We start from the raw sequence: 11933 nt of genomic DNA, 5'->3' as shown, positions 1-11933 counted from the left end.
CATAGATGCACCTTGTGCTTGGGACAATAAAAGACCACTCTAAAATGTGCAGTTTTGTCACACAACACAATGCCACAGATGTATCAAGTTTTGAGGGAGCATGCAATTGGCATGCTATCTGCAGGAATGTCCACCAGAGCTGTTACCAGAGAATTGAATGTTAATTTCTCTACCATAAGCCGCCTCCAACGTCGTTTTAGAGAATTTTGCAGTATGTCCAACCGGCCTCACAACCGCAGACCACCTGTAACCACGCCAGCACAGGATCTCCACATCCGGCTTCTTCACTTGAGGGATTGTCTTAAGACCAGTCACCCGGACAGCGGATGAAACTGAGGAGTATTTCTGTAATAAAGCCCTTTTGTGGGGGAAAACTAATTCTGATAGGTTGGACCTGCGCCCCTGCCCAGTCATGTGAAATCCATAGATTAGGGCCTAATTATTTATTTCAATTGACTGACTGTAACTCAGTAAAATCCTTGAAATTGTTTCATGTTGCATTTATATTTTTGTCCAGTAAAGAATAGTTTACGTTTTGATAGGGAAATATATTTTGTCTAGTCTAGGGCTATGTGATTAAAGGGTATAATGTTCTAAAGCAGTGGTTCTCAAACTTTTTATAGTCCCGTACCCCTTCAAACATTCAACCTCCAGCTGCGTACCCCTCTAGCACCAGGGTCAGCGCACTCTCAAATGTTGTTTTTTGCCATCGTTGTAAGCCTGCTACATACATGCTATACGATGCCTGTATTTAGTTTTCATGCTAGTGAAGGCCGAGAATCCACTCTCACATAGGTACGTGGTTGCAAAGGGCATCAGTGTCTTACCAGCATGATTTGCCAAGGCAGGATACTCTGAGCGCAGCCCAATCAAGAAATCTAGCAGTGGCTTCTGATTAAATTAAATTTTCACAGAACCGCTTGATGCAATTTCGATGAGGCTCTCTTATTCAGATATCGGTAAGTGGACTGGAGGCAGGGCATGAAAGAGATAACGAATCTAGTTGTTTGTGTCATCCGTTTTGGGAAAGTACCTGCGTAATTGCACACCCAACTCACTCAGGTGCTTCGCTATATCACATTTGACAATTGTCCATAAGCTTGAGTTCATTTGCACACAAAAAATCATACAATGATGGAAAGACCTGTGTGTTGTCCTTGTTAATGCAGACAGAGAAGAGCTCCAACTTCTTAATCATAGCCTCAATTTTGTCCCGCACATTGAATATAGTTGCGGAGAGTCCCTGTAATCCTAGATGCAGAAAATTCATGTGAGAAAAAAACATCACCCAGATAGGCCAATTGTGTGAGAAACTCAGCATCATGCAAGCGGTCAGACAAGTGAAAAATATGGTCAGTAAAGAAACCTTTAAGCTCGTCTCTCAATTCAAAGAATTGTGTCAATACTTTGCCCCTTGATAACCAGTGCACTTCTGTATGTTATAAAAGCGTTACATGTTTACTCTCCATATACTTGCAGAGTGCAGAAAATACACGAGAATTCAGGGTCCTTGCTTTAATATCCATTTTCACTGTAGTGTCCAAAACGTCTTTCAAGCTGTCAGGCATTCCCTTGGCAGCAAGAGTCTCTCGGTGGATGCTGCAGTGTTGGCGGCGGGAGCAACTGCTTGCATGCACGTTACCACTCCACTATGTCTCCCTGTTATGGCTTTTGGGCCATCAGTACAAATACCAACACATCTTGACCACCAAAGTCCATTTGATGTCACAAAGCTGTCCAGTACTTTAAAAATATCCTCTCCTTTTGTCATGGTTTCCAGTGGTTTGCAGAAGAGGATGTCTTCCTTAATTGACCCCCATAAACGTAACAGACATATACCAGGACCTGTGCCAGGCCCGCCACGTCTGCTGACTCATCCAGCTGTGACGTATCGATATCTCTGGCTTGTATGCGAAGCAGTAATTGTTTCAAAACATCTCCTGCCATGTCACTGATGCGTCGTGAAACAGTGTTGTTTGATGAAGTCATTGTCTGTATAGTTTTTTTGGCCTTTGCTGCAGCATTGTCCCAGCCATATCCGCGGCAGCAGGAAGAATTAAGTCCTCCACAATAATATGTGACTTGCCTGTCCCAGTCACTCGGTAGCTCACCATATAAGACGATTCTAGCCCCTTCTTATTAATGGTATCTGTTGCTTTTATACATGTCTTACTACTTGAAAGTCGTCTTAATTCTCGCTCAAAAAACTTGCATGGCTTATTTTTCAAATTGGCATGTTTCTAATTGTCTACACAAGAGTGAAGGTTGCATCAAATTGTGAGATAGTACTTGTGCACATATAACACTGTGGCTGAGGAAAGGCACTACTCCCAATATAAGTGAACCCCAAATCAATGTAGTTCTCATCATATTTGCGCCTCGACGATGGTCCAACTTCCCTGTCAGTTGTTCGGTGCTTTCCCGGGTAAGGGGGCAGTAGCTCTTCTGCTGCTCGTGGAAGCAGAACAACTTGTGTCGTCGACAGGTGTTGTACTACCAGTATGTGGTATGGTATGTGTCTCTATGGATGTGGGTCTTACTAAATGAACTGTTTGAAAATGTCAAATTTTTTTATTTTTTTATTTTTAAAAAACATTTGATTTTTTAAAATGTGAATCACATTTTTATTTGGCGTACCCTCATTTGGGAATACCTGTTCTATGGTATTCTATTTTAACTTTAATAAAACAACTACAATTAAACCACATTTTCAGTTCAAATTTGCTTGATATGCAAAAGGTCATAGGTGGAGATGTAAAAGGTAGAAATATTGCCTGCTCCTCTTTTTATAATAATACTGATATTAACAATCATAGTGCATTTGAAAACTTAATTCACAATGGCTTGTCAACAATTTCCAAAATGAGATTCCAACTTGTAAAATGTTTTGTACGTTATTTTGTATATGGTAGCCTATTGTAATGTGAAGTAATTCAAGTGTGATTAGACTAGAGGGTGGGTATCGTATACTTATTTCAATTACGTGGATATGTCCCTCCCACTTTCCTTGAAAGCATTGATCAGAAAGTATAGTGCTACTTTTTCTATTCAACTATCAGTTATAGAACATCATCAAAATGTAGTTTTTAGTGTTGGAACCAGGGTAATGATTACATGGCCATGTTCATTTCCCCCATCCATTTGGCTTGGGACAATCCTTCAAGGGGGGTAAGGTCCTTGGGATCCCCTTGTGCTTTTGACCAGTACTGACCCCTGTCAGCAAAAACTGCCAAAACACACACACACACACACACACACACACACACACAAAACACTGCACACACACACACACACACACACACACACACACACACACACACACACACACACACACACACACACACACACACACACACACACACACAAATTAAAGCATAAATCCTCCTGATCTGGCCATGCCCCCTTCTAACAGCACAGGGACTGCAGTCTCAGCCTAGTCACTTTAACAACATGAAATTACAACCCAAATGGGATGTCAGGGGTTAGAAGTGTCTCTAGCTGCAGTATGTGAATATATTTCCTCCCATGGATTTACCCTCATCATGACCTCCCGAGGAACAACAAGTAACCGACAGTGACTGGCTGATTGGCATTTTTACTGCCAAATTAAACCATCTCAGGGACTGTCGGAGGTGGGGAAAGCATCCTCTCCAAAATTAGTGAGCCATCATGGTGACAGAAAGTTACAGGAACATGGTGTCATCTTGACTGCATATCGATTAACCCATAAATACTGCAGCATCTGGGTGCTTTTCCTCCACTGTAAAAGGGAGTTATCTGTGCCATATGTCTTGGTGGGGGAGACTGTAGAACGCCTGGACATAAAATACCCCTAGCCTATACGTAACCTTGTAGATAACTTACCTTGTAATTAAATGGGAAAACAATAAATATGATTTACATATTGTAGTACAGACCCTGCAAACAAAAATGAGTTGTTAGGAAGTCCCCGGAACGTTAGGAAATGGTTGCCTAAAGTGGTCAGGACGTTGTGTCATGGTCCCCTGGAGGTTTTGTGTAGTCCCCGAGGACCTTCTTGGCACATTGTGTCATGGTCCCCTGGAGGTTTTGTCTAGTTCCTAGTTTGTCCTGGGGATGTCCCCGAGAACGTTTTGAGGATGTTCTTGGGACATTGTGTCATGGTTCCCTGGAGGTTTTGCCTAGTTCCCGGTTTGTCCCAAGGACGTCCCCGAGGAGGTTTTTAGGACATCCCCATGACATTTTTAGGACATTCATGGGATGTTGTGTCATGGTCCCCTGTAGGTTTTTGTCTAGTTCCCAGGTTGTCCCGGGACGTCACCTGATGGTCACAAAGAAACATTTTCCCGCAAAATGTTTTTACCCAGGGAACACGCACCCTAGTTTCATACACATCACCCCTTGTAATTGTTGCCAAGCCCATCAAGGCCCTGATGGGTGGCCCACAAATCAATTCTCAGTGCTTTGTCTTTTGACAATGCTAGGGACCCACAAAAACAGTGTTCTCGACTTACATACAGTATTTGAAACACTGGCATACAGTACATGATTACAGTCCTCACCTGGGATTTGAACTCATAACCTCTCAGTTCACAGCATTCTGAGCTTCCTGCTACGCCACTATGTCTGTAGTAATGACTCATTTCACCTATAGTAGGCCTATTCCTACACTTTGCACTTCAGAGTAAATCTCAGCTTTGTTAAAAACACACTCAAGAAAAACTATAATATTTATCTTAGGGATTCATGAGTAACATTAAAACATAATAATATGCCCCACCCACATTAGACAACTATACTGAAAACCCTAACTCAAATTGTTGAAATACTTTAAGTAAATTAAATCAATATGAGAATAGTCACATTAACGGATAAATAAAATACCAGTGCAGATTGCATGATTTCACTATGTGCAGAGATGTATTATACGTAATGAATGTGTAAGGGATTCTCCAATCTTTGTGGCGCAGCAGAAATATTAGCATACCCCAAATCCAGAGGTTGTGGGTTCATATTGAAAAGTCAGTACTAAGTGATCATGTCAATTGTAATCATACTGTCATTGATTACACTATTTTAGCTGAACAGTGTACTAAAACTACCCATACCATTTCATTACTTTACTTATAATGTTATGGGACACCTGGAACCATCACATGACAAAAACCTCCATGGGACCATGACACAACGTCCTAAGGACGTTCAGTGGACCATGACACAACGTCCCAAGAACTTGCTAAAAACTTCCTTGGGGTGTCCCTGGGACAAATTAGACAAAACTTCCAGGGGACCATGACACAACATCCCAAGAACGTCCAAAAAACGTCCTTGGGACAAACCAGGGACTAGAAAAAGGTCTCCCAGAGAACGTTCCCTTGGGACCATCACACAAAGTCCCAAGGACTAGTAAAATGAAAGTCCTGAGAACATCCTAAAAAGGTCCTGACATGGTCCTCAGTGACGTCCTGGTAATTCACAGGGAACTAGACAAAGGACCCCCAGAGAACATTCCCTCAGGACCATCACACGACGTCCTAAGGACTAGTAAAAGGAAAGTCCTGACACGGTCCTCAGTGATGTCCTGGGAACTTACAGGGAACTAGACAAATGTCCCTAGAATGTTTTCAGAAAGTCAGTGAGTCACATAGCTGAAACCCTTAAGGTACCTAATGGGATTGTTGCCGAATGTCCTCAGGATTTCCTCTGTTTGCTGGGGGTACTGTAAATGTCCTTGAATCATGGGCATAAACATAAAGGCCTACATAAAGGCCTAGATGAATTATGAAACAAAGCATATAGTTTGTTCTTGATTGAGTTAAAAAGCATGGAAATCGTAATTTTCTTATTTCTTTGATAAGACGAACATCACTTCATTTTCACTCTTGTTTCACGTGGTGTCAACCACTATCATTTAATTCAGGTCAAGTTCTTCTGTTTTGGAGATTATATGTATATATTTTTCTTTTTGTACAAGGCTCATGTGCTCCTCTTTGTGCGTCAGGTAGCCATGAGGATTACCATAAAAGAGTCTGTCAGAGCCGCATTGATTTGTACACATACATTCAACCAATCAATCTAAAAGTTGAGATTAAAAAGCACGCCCTGATTCTTTCTTCTATTGAAATCTTCTGAAAAAAATGGGGAGAGGCCTTTCAATTTCACAGCCTCCAGAACACTCAAGTATTCATTGCGCTCCACTTTTCTCTTTCAACCTCTCTGCAGGAGGCAGGACTATGCATGCCGCTCTGTTTCAAGATACGATTCAGCCTTCAGAGGAGTGCTGAACCTGCATGTGATGAATACAATTTGATATGATCCCTCAATACCATCAGATGTTACTTATTGGCAAGCACCCAGTTGTGGGCCCATCCAGAGATAACAGAGTGTGCTGCACCCTGACTGTGCTTCTTCTCCCATTTAAAGAAGTCACATCAGTCCCAATTGGATATAACTAAAAAAAGTAGAATTAAACTAAAGTAGTAGAAGGAAAAGAGATGTAATATTTGTTTTTGTGAACAATTACCTGGTTATTTTCAGCAAAATGATTGGAAATAGTGACTTAGATAAATAGTGGTCATATTCACACTGTATCTCAATGACGCGACATTCATACAGATGGACGTTGGAGGCGGCGTATGGTAGAGAAATGAGCATTCAATTATCTGGTAACAGCTCTGGTGGACATTCCTGCAGTCAGCATGCCAATTGCACACTCCCTCAAAACATGAGATGTGTGTGGCATTGTGTTGTGTGACAAAACTGTACATTTTAGGGTGGCCTTTTATTGTCCCCAGCATAAGGTGGACCTGTGTAATGATCATGCTGTTTGATCAGATTCTTGATATGCCACACCTGTCAGGTGGATGGATTATCTTAATCAAATGAGAAATGCTCGCTAACAGGGATGTAAAAAAATTTGTGCACACATTTTGAGAGAAATAAGCTTTTCGTACATATGGAACATTTCTGGGATCTTTTATTTCAGCTCATGAAACATGGGACCAACACTTTACATGTTGCGTTTATATTTTTTTTCAGTATAAGTAGCAGTACTACTTAGTTACTGTTCAGAATTATGCCTCTATCGGGTGTGTTTCCATGATCTGATCTCTTGTTTCCTCATTTAGTTCTCGAGGCTGTTTGGAGAAATGTCATCAGCGGCCTCCATGAAAATGTATAGAGGTCGCCCCTCTATACATTGATCGCTTCTGTGCCGTCTAGTGGCAAGTGTGCCCTCTATACATCTCTATGGGTCTGTGTACCTGCGGCCTACAACCAGAAATGGCGGCTCGAGAGAAAGATTTTGAATGAAAAGACAGGAATCTGTGCCCAAGAACGCCAAGGTAATCTGTCTAAATGACTATCGCCCCATAGCACTCACATTTGTATCTATTTATTTAACTCGGCAAGTCAGTTAAGAACACATTCTTATTTACAATGATGGCCTACCCCAGCCAAACCCAGACGATACTGGGCCAATTGTGTGCCACCCAATCACGGACAGTTGTGATATAGCCTGGAATCGAACCAGGGCCTGTAGTGATGCATTTAGCACTGAGATGCAGTGCATTAGACCTCTGCACCACTCTGGAGCCCCTATTGCAATGCTGTTAATTGACTACAGCTCAGCGTTCAACAACATTGTGCCCTCAAGCTCATCACTAAGCTCATCACCCTGGGACTGAACACCTCCCTCTGCAACTGGATCCTGGACTTCCTGGCTGGCTGCCCCCAGGTGGTGAGGGTAGACAACAACACATCTGCCACGAAGATCATGGACTGCAGCAAAGGGAGGGCTAAGCATGCCCAATCCACATTGAAAGTGCTGTAGTGGAGCGGGTTGAGAGTTTCAAGTTCCTCGGTGTCTACATCACTAAGGAATGATTATGGTCTACACACACCAACACAGTCGTGAAGAAGGACCCTCAGATCCTCAAAAATTTCTACAGCTGCACCATTGAGAGCAACTTGACTGGCTGCATCACTGCTTGGTAGGGAAACTGCTTAGCATATGACCGTAAAGGCCCTACAGAGGATAGTGCGTATGTCCCAGTACATCACTGGAGCCGAGCTCCCTGTCATACAGGATCTGCTACTTTCTTCGATTGAAATCTTCTGAAAGAAATGCATCCAGAACACTCAGTGTCAGAGGAAAACTTCATCCACCCAAGTCATAGATTGTCCTCTCTGCTATCGCATGGCAAGCAGTACCAATCAGTGGTGGAAAAAGTACCCAATTGTCATAGTAAAAGTGAAAGTCACAAAGCCAGTAAGATACTACTTGAGTAAAAGTCTCAAAGTATTTGGTTTTAAATATACTTAAGTATCAAAATTAAAAGTAGAAATTATGTCAAATTCCTTATATCAAGAAACCAGACGCACACATTTTTTACAATTTTTTATTTACAGATATCCAGGGGCACGCTCCAACACTCAGACATAACTTACAAATTAAGCATGTGTGCTTAGTGAGTCCGCCAGATCAGAGGCAGTATGGATGACCAGGGATGTTCTCTTGATAAGTGTGTGAATTGGACCATTTTCCAGTCCTGCTAAAGCATTCAAAATGTAATGAGTACTTTTGGGTGTCATAACAATGTATGGAGTAAAAAGTTCTTTTTTTTTAAAAGAATGTAGTGAAGTAAAAGTTGTAAAAATATACATTGTAAATGAAAGTACAGATACCCTAAAAAACTTACTACTTAAGTAGTACTTTAAAATATTTTTACTTTAAAGTACTTTTCACCACTTCTACCGATGCACCAAGTTTGGAACCAACAGGACCCTGAACAGCTTCTACCCCCAAGCAATAGGAATGCTAAATAGTTAGTTAAATAGTTAACCAATAGCTACCAGGACTATGTGTATTGACCCTTTTTGCACTAACTATTTTGACTCATCACATACGCTGGGGGAGGGGGGGCAGGTAGCTGACTAGTGGTGGTTATTTAAATGTACATTGGGTGGAGGCAGAGTAAATCTCCATTGAGGTGGGGGTTAAACATTTTAAATGTCCATAGGGGGAGCAGCAAGGTGGTCTGGGGGTAGAAGCTATTGGCCATTTTTTTCCATGATGCTCCTACAGTATACTGCCCCCATCTGAGTGATGGAAGTGGGCAGGACAGTCTGTGGCTCAGATGGCTGGGGTCCCTGATGATCTTCTTGGCCCTCCTGCATCACCTAGTGATATAGGTGTCCTGGAGGGCAGGCAGTGGGCACCCAATGGTGTGTTAAGCTGAGCGTACCACCTTCTGTAGCACCTTGCGGTGAACGGTGGTGAAGTTGCTGTACCAGGCTGTGATGCAGCACTCGATGGTGCTCCTGTAAACACTGTGAGGGCCCTCGGGGACAGGCCACATTTCTTCAACATTCTGAGGTTGAAGAATCGATGTCGTGCCTTCTTCACCAGGGTGTCCATCGCGTTTGACCATTTCAGCTCTCCGGAGATGTGTACACTGAGGAACGTAACGTTTTTGACTGTCTCCACAAAGGCTTCCTCCTGAAGTCCACAATCAGCTCCTTTGTTTTGCTGATGTTGAAGGAGAGATTGTTTACCTTGCACCACGCCGTCAGAGTGCCTACCTCTTCCCTGTAGGCCGTCTCGTTGTTGTTGGTAATCAGGCCTACTACTGTCGTGTCGTCAGCGAACTTGATGATGGAGTTGGAACTGTGTGAGGCCAAGCAGTCGTGGGTATACAGGGAGTACAGGAGGGGACTGAGGATGCACCCTTGTGGGGCCCCCATGTTGAGGATCAGTGTGGATGTAATGTTGCCTACCTTCACCACCTGGGGGCGGCCCATCAGGAAGTCCAGGACCCAGTTGCATAGGGAGGAGTTCAGTCCCAGTGCCATGAACTTTGTGGTGAGCTTAAAGGGCACTGTGGTATTGAAGGACAGATTATCCTCACATATGCATTCCTTTTGTCCAGGTGGGTGAGGGCAGTGTGCAGTGCAATAGCGATCGCAACGTCTGTGGATCTGTTAGGGTGGTAGGCGAATTGGAGAGGGTCAAGTGTGTCGGGGACGGAGGAGGTGATGTGGTCTTTGACTAGCTACGGGTCGTTAGCTATGGGTCAGTAGTCATTCAGTTCAGTTACTTTCCCTTTCCTGGGCACGGGAGGATAGTGGACACCTTGAAGCAGGTGGGGATAACGGCCTGAGCTAGAGAGAGATTGAAAATGTCAGAAAAACATGCACATGCTCTGAGGGTGTGGCTAAGTATGCCGTCTGGGCCCGGCAGCATTGGGAGAATTAACGAGTTTGATTGACTCCTCCGTGGAGACAGTCAGCACGTAGCCCTCGTTTTCCTCAGGGGCTCTCCTCTGCAGCTCAGAGTTGTGATGCTCGAAGCGGGAGAAAAAGGTATTTAGCTTGTTCGACAGGGCAGCGCTGGAGTCCGTGACGTCACTGGCTTTCTTTCCGTCATCAGTGATCGTTAGAAGCCCCTGCCACATATTCCTCGTGTCCGACGGGCAGAATTTCTCCTCCACTTTGTCCCTATACTTGTGTTTCGCCATCTTGATCAATCTGTGTAGGTCGTATTTGTACTGTTTAACCATACAATTGTCCCTGGTCACTTTCCCGTGTTTATGAGCAGCATCTCTTTCCTTCAGTTTCCAGACAAGGCTGCCATCAATCCACTGTTTCTGATTCGGGTATGTTATGAAAGACACCATTGGGATAACATCCTCTATGCATTATTTGTGTAAATCTCGTGACTGAGTCGGCGTATTCATCGATGTTATCTCCAGAGACCGTATTTGTCGGCACCATCTGACCACCCTGTTACCTAGTCACTTTATCTCTGCCAATATGTACATATCTACCTCAGTTACCTCGTACCCTTGCACATCGACTCTAGTACTGGTACACTGTGTATATAGCCAAGTTATCATTACTCATTGTGTATTTATTCCTTGTTTTATTATTTTTCTATTATTTCAAAAATGTTCTCTCTGCATCGTTGGGAAGGGCCCATAACTAAGCTTTTCACTGTTGGTCTACACCTGTTGTTTTACAAAGCATGTGACAGATAACATTTGATTTGATTGGCTTACAGTATATATGGCTAATTAAGCAGCCCATATGATAGTGTAGCACTTGTAGGCTAGCACAGGAAAGCAGTGCCACAGATGAAAGGAGAAACTTGTGATCAAACCTGAGTTAGTAAGCAGCCTATCTTTGGTAGGGTGTGAGTGGCCTGCCTTGCTCCCTCCGACAGTCAAACAAATGGTAAGACTTAGAGATTTTGTTTCATGAAAGTAATACAAAGTAATATAACGCGGAACTTTCCACACAAAGCGGTAAAGTAACACGTTTTGTTCAATGTAAAAAGTAATATATTTCTTTTTTCAAGTAACTAATCCCAACACTGGATACAGTACATGTGTCTGTTTGTCCAGGCATGTACAATACGTGTGTATCATTGTGTGGGCGTGTACTCTGTAATGCATCGTCCTGTAGAGAAGAGTGATTGCTTTATTCCGGCCTCTGAGGGCTACAGGGGCCAGGGCTGTGTCTTTGGGCAGCTGTATGGATGACTTGAGGAGGTCTCCATCATTCATAAAGCCCAGTCCTACATGTATAATTGATCTAGCAAAGAAGCAGGATGGCAACAGCACTTCATCAGTCCTACCACTCCACAAATCACATGGAGGTATCCCCCAGGAGATATGTGACATCGTGGTCAATGCAATGTCCCTCTCAAACACCAGAGGCGGGTCTAGTCATAAGGTAGGGCCTAGTGTTCCCAAACTGTACTGGACTGGTATCACTGTTCAACATTGCTTATTAGATTGGGGATGAAAAACAACAAAATGGCAAGAACATAATTCCTTTACATGCGTTTTGTAGCTATACAGTCGTTGTGCAATGCATGATTTGAAGTAGGTACCCTTTTCAGGTGTAGCTGAACATCAGGTCATTGCAATGACAAGTTCAGTATCTTGTGTTTG

This window comes from Oncorhynchus tshawytscha, linkage group LG06, assembly GCF_018296145.1.
Source record: "Oncorhynchus tshawytscha isolate Ot180627B linkage group LG06, Otsh_v2.0, whole genome shotgun sequence".
Lineage (NCBI taxonomy): Eukaryota > Metazoa > Chordata > Actinopteri > Salmoniformes > Salmonidae > Oncorhynchus > Oncorhynchus tshawytscha.
The sequence above is the reverse complement of the archived record's forward strand: the minus strand, read 5'-3'. Positions refer to the sequence as shown.